We start from the raw sequence: 6,319 nt of genomic DNA, 5'->3' as shown, positions 1-6,319 counted from the left end.
CTTCGATACACTAGACATTGTACATTATTTAGTAAAATTGTGTACAATACTTGCACATTTCATGCACATAAAAACTATCTTACTCTTAATTACTAATCTAGTAAAACAAGATTTATAATTAATATCTCATAATTTCAATAACGAGACATTATATTATTATTGCGTTTGATTGGTGATATAAATGTATGTGAATAACCAAACACAATATTATTATTTTTATCACAAACTTAATCTTAAGATATACCACATCGTATCCCACATATCAATGTTCCTTATAATTGATAGCAGACGAAAAAAAAGGATGTTCCTAATATTATACAACTGTCTATTCTATGAATTTTGTTGTGCTATCAAAGTTGAAATGCGCTCACTATGGTACAAGTGAGTAAAAGGAAGAATATAAATATTCTCCGTTGACTCAAAGTCGGATAAGTATATTTGACATGTAGTGTCACCTAACTCTATGTTTTGTATATCAAAATAGGTCGGACGGGGAAATAAGCGGAAAGTTCCATGTCCACATCTTTTAAATGCCCATTAATGCCCTATTTTAAAAAGTACAACCATAAAAAGTTAAGAAACACTGCTATTATAGCTTGAACTACGTGATTAACTATGTACTTGTTATCTGAGTCTTTTACTTGTACGAACGACATTGCCAATAGATTCAACCAATAATCTGTAGTATATCAGTCAAATATTATAGTTTAAATAGAAAATAACCTAAAATATCTTTACATTTTTACAATAAAGTAAAAACAAATAAGAGTTCACTAATACATTCCTTGAATTTTAAAGATGCACAACAACATAATTAATCTTTTAAATTAAGATAAGATCTCAGAGATGATTAAATATTTTAGAAATAATATATGTGTTAAAGAAGGAAAAAAGTCCAACGTTCGTTTGATTTTGCTTCATTTTTTGTTGTTATACTAGAAAGGGAATAAGGGTAGCCGTGCACATTCACTCAAACTCTAAGAAAGGCGGTGGCAGAACCAGAAATTTCATGAAGAGGGTCAAAAATTAAACAACAAAAGCTCTCTTTAAAAAGGGAAGAAATTGTTACAAGTGAGATTTGAACACGCAAGTACTAACTCATTAAAGATGTCTAAACACACATTCAAGATATCTTAAACCACTAGGCCATAACAACCTATTATATCAATGATGTCCAAAATATATTATTTAATCATTTCGTGTATCAATTTACTTGTATATGTGATATTTTTTTTCGACGAAGGGGGACAACCTAGCATACATGTGCCTACGCCCCTGAAGGAAGGGACGTACTTCAAGAGGTGTAAATGTAATGTACAGTAGCGGACAAACAAGATTTTCGTCAAGAAAATTCATCATCTACTATATGCAAGTAAAAATTATTATGACCTTATATTGTCAAAGGAAGGTCGGACAAACACCCTTTCCACGACCATAACTAATATAGGCCACATATCCTGATGATTTCACAATTCGAACCAATGACCTTTATATTCCTCTTTTGATTTTTTTTAGCTGCCAAATGAATTAACTAACTTATCATTACGTGTCCTAAATTCACACAAATTCTAAGGAATCGTGTACTAATGTGATCCAATCGTTGTTTGGAGTGACCTTAATTATATAAAGTTGATTGCAATAATTCATCAAGTATATTTCTCAAAATTGATAGCACTTTCTATATATGTAGTCATAATTTTTTTTGATTTTTTTCCCTTTGCAATTCTTTGAAAGGCAACATAACATTCAAATTAAAGGTATAGAACAAATGAAATAGGAACAATTTTCTTCTATTTCTTTTTCATGATTTGGAATAATTTCTTTCCTATTATAGAAGAAGTCACCCAAACAATCCAATTTAGAATATTTGTTAGTTAGAATAATTAATTAGTACTAATTATGATTATGTGTCTTCATACTGCCAATTGTAAAGCATCATGTGTCGATATAATTGGATCCGGCTCCTCTTCATTTTCCTTCCCTCCATTTTTCCCAAGTTCTTGCTTGGATGTGAGACACATGGCATAGGTAAAAATTAATGGTTAAGATTTAATTGAATAAAAATAAAATTTTAATTATGATTTAGATAATTAATATTTCATAAGAAAATGACAATACCACAATCATAACAATATATTATCTTGTCCATAAATATATTATTAAAATAAAGAAAATTTTCTAATCTTTTTCTTACTAGTATTATCTTCTGTTTTTGTCCATAAATATATTATAAAATAATTTCTCTTTTTCTAATTATTTTTTCCATGCGAGTATTTTTTTCTATTAATTATATGTAAACTAATTTCAAAGAGAAAGTTCAAAGTTGCTATCTAAGACTTACTCAAAATTTTTTTAAAAAAAAAATGGAAGATAAATACTCGTAGAAAAAAAAATAGAAAAGAGAAAATTTTTTATAATATATTTATGGACAAGATAATATATAATTATGACTTATGATTATGGTATTATTATATTTCTTATGAAATATTAATTATCTAAGTCATAATTAGAAATCTTATTTTAATCATTTTAATCTTAGCCATTGATTTTTTATCTATGCCATGTGTCTCACATCCAAGCAAGAACTTAGGGAAAATGGAGGGAGGGGAAATGAAGAGGAGCCGGATCTTATATAATTAGGCTGATTCGGACACATGTATAAGATAATCACGTTCTATTATTTAAAGTAGACAAGTAATTAAGTTTTTTATTTTATTTTATAATCACGTGTTCGATATTTATATAGGGGTTCGATTAAATTCGAATAGATATTTGCCTATATATATATATATAGTTCGGACAACTAGCTTACAAAATATGTACAAAAATGATTGAAACACAAGATATACACCAATTATGTATATATGGTATGCATATTATATTATATGTAACATATATGTATATTGGATTTGGCTCCCCTCCATTACACTTTCCATCCATTTCGTCAAAGTACATTTCTAGATGATAGACATGTGTTTTATTTAATTTTGAGATACGTTTCAAAAACACACCTAAATTATACCTTTTTTTTTAGTTTCATACCTAAACTATTGAGAGTGTGAATTTCATACCTAAACTATCACTTATTAGTTTGAGAAACACACTTATCTCTTTTATACCACTTTCATCATAATGTGTGTAATACATTCTCTCTTTTATTTTAAAAAATTATCACATCACACTCCACATGGACAAAACATTCAATCTTGACAAAAATTAAATAAATTATTAGTATTAGTTAAAAATTTAAAATTAAAAAATTATTATCCAAAAAATAATATTTCTTTTATAAAATAAAATGTAAAATATTTTTCTTACCCCACTCCATCACTTCCCCTCACCCCCTGTTGTGCTGTAATTTTCCTATCTATAGAAAAATCACATTTTTGAAATGTTCTAAGTATAAAATATTTTAAGAAAAAATACTTAGAAAAAGAGTCGCCACTTAATTTTTTTTAAAGAAATTAAGAAAACTTATAATTTTCAAAGATTTAAACAGAAAAAATCATTTGAAAATACCAAAGAGGATGATTCGGGGTTCAATTTACACTTCGAGAAGGGTTTAAGCATTCGAAGTGCCCGCTAACATGCGGTTGACCTGCGACTTGACTTAAAATTTATTTTTTGACTAATTTTTAGAAAAGGTGATTTAACATAAGAAGAATAACTTACAATATTTAGTTAACTTAAAAAAAAAGTTAAATAAGTGACACATTTATTTTATTTTATTTTTAGAGAAAGGGGATCCAAAATGAAATATTTGACTTGAAAGATAAGTGATTAGAATATTAATAAAACTAGGTTAATTATAATTTATTTAATTCATTTTAAAATAACTTAAACTTATTTAATACATTAAAGCATGAAAATCATTTCTTATTAAATGATTAAACCTTTTGAGAAAATGACTAAGTAAGTATTATTATTATTATTATTATTATTATTATTATTTTTATTGATAAGAAAAATGACTTACATTTTCCGAGTTTATTTGAGAAAAAAAAACACTTAAAACATAAAAACATTTTTTAAAATGAGTTAGAACGTGATTTGAGTGAAAAGTGTTAAATAACAAATCTTTTTAAGATCAACGATTTAACTTAATTAACGATATAAAAATTGATTGGTATTTGATTAGTAAAATAAATGACCACAACACAAAAAGAATATTTAAAACAAACCAACACTAAGAAATAACTCATCTTTTGGGGATCTAATTAAGTTAATTAAAATAAATTATAGTTAGAATTAAATAAAATTAGTCAAGCATAAGAAAATCAATTAAAAGAGTAAAAGATATTAGGAAATTGGGCCCCTTTTGGGTCAATTTTGCTGCAAATTCTGGGTATTTTACTCAATCCCCTTTTTGGTATACATCAGCTGTATATCGGTGTATATCAGTTTGTATATCAGCTCTTTTCGTATATCTTCTGCTTCCAAACACCTGTATTTCACCTCCGACCTGTATTTTCACACTTTTGGACCTGTATACAAGTGTATAACGATATATATCACTGTATACAGGCTGTATCTCAGCCTTTTTCAGCTTTCTGAGACTTGTTTTTAATTTCCAGCCCCCTTGTATTGCCTTTAAACTGTCCATCGGCTATTTTGGACTCGATAAAAATATAGAATTGGGCCTGTAGGGCCCAATCCGCGAAAATGCAAAGAGAGGGAGTCTTCCAAGACTCAGGAAGAGGCATTCATGTATAGAAGAGAATTAAAAAAAACAAGATAGAAATTAGAGATCGAAGCATACTTTAAAATTCTATAATATAACTAAAGCATAAAAAAATTGAAATAAGAAAAAAAAACGTGTGATTAGTTCACTATGCCAATATATGCGAAGATGACAAAGAAAAAACATACAATATTGGAAGAACCTTCACTTGAAATTAAACCGACCCCCACATGATAAAATAGGATACTAGATGATAATAATTATAGATAAGCAAGTAGGCTAGGAATGTTCAAATGAATAATGAGCTTGTACCTAATGATCTAGATGAAGATGGCTGATAAAGAAACAACTATTACAATCAGAAATGGACCAAACTATTGGAATCAATGTCATCAAAATTTTATTTTATTTTTTTAAAAATGCCACATGAAACTAAGCAAAGGCAATAATAAACATGTATACTAACAAGAAGGACTTGAGCATTTGATCATGAATCAAACAGTAGGCATGAGAAAAAAAATCGACATCACTTAAGCTCCCACTCAAAACGGAGGAATAACATCAACTTCACAAAGCTCAAAGAGGCATGACTAACCTTGACATTTAGTCACTAAACATTAAAATTCAAAGCAACCAAATCAATTTTGGTGAAGCAAAATACATAAGACCAATTCTGTGAAATTAACTCATTTTTTCAAGTGCTATGGACAGCATGTGGGGATTTGAAAGGAAAGAGGGTACAGACAACCAAGATTGAAACTCAAAACAATAGGGAATGAAAACTCTATTGAGCTTGAACAAGATCAAAGAGAATCATACCACATTTTTGAGGCATTCTAAAGAAGCAAAGCATTAGAAAAAAGGGATCTATCGAAGCAACATTCCTAGAGCTAAATTCGGCAGACCCATTAGTTCGTTCGACAGCTTTAAGGATGCTAAAAAATGGAGAATAAACTTCAATCAAATTAAGACTTTAGTGAACTCACAAAGAATACTTAACACTACTAACATCTTATACTCTAGAGCAAAGAAAGATAAATATGGTGACCGAACTAACAACAAAGACGTTATTCCGGCCATTTGAACAGATGTCAACCAAACAAGAATGAAGATCAATAAGACAGGAAAACTTCGGAAATACAAATCAAAGGAAGAACCAAACTCTTAATCGAAAGTATTTTAGGCATAAATCAGTGCAAAGATATATTCTATGGTTCAACAACACAACACATATCAACTTGCATCAAAATAATTTATCATTAAACGTCAATAATAAACCGAAGAGGGAAAGAAACATGTGAGCGATGAAGAATAAAAAACAACAGTAAACTTCAGGTTGCCAACAAAATGCCGGCTAAAATGAGTTATGATCGAAAATAAATTACCTTTTCCGGGGCAGCGATTTGAGACAAAAAAAAACAAGCAGAGCAACGACAACCTCCACCACACTATTCGACTCGAACAACGATCAAGAAAGTCGGGCAGAATGTCGGACTCAAGCACCGAAGTTAGCTGTCTCCTCTGTTTTCTCAAAATGTATTTGGTATGTATTTTAGCTAGTTTTCGCTTAGGTTGTTCTTGGTAAGTTTACTCAAACATAATCCAACTTTCCTCCAATATTTTTCTCTAATCCTTTCT

This window comes from Solanum verrucosum, unplaced genomic scaffold (assembly GCF_900185275.1).
Source record: "Solanum verrucosum unplaced genomic scaffold, falcon-dt-bn FXZP01000803.1, whole genome shotgun sequence".
Classification (NCBI taxonomy): domain Eukaryota; kingdom Viridiplantae; phylum Streptophyta; class Magnoliopsida; order Solanales; family Solanaceae; genus Solanum; species Solanum verrucosum.
The sequence above is the reverse complement of the archived record's forward strand: the minus strand, read 5'-3'. Positions refer to the sequence as shown.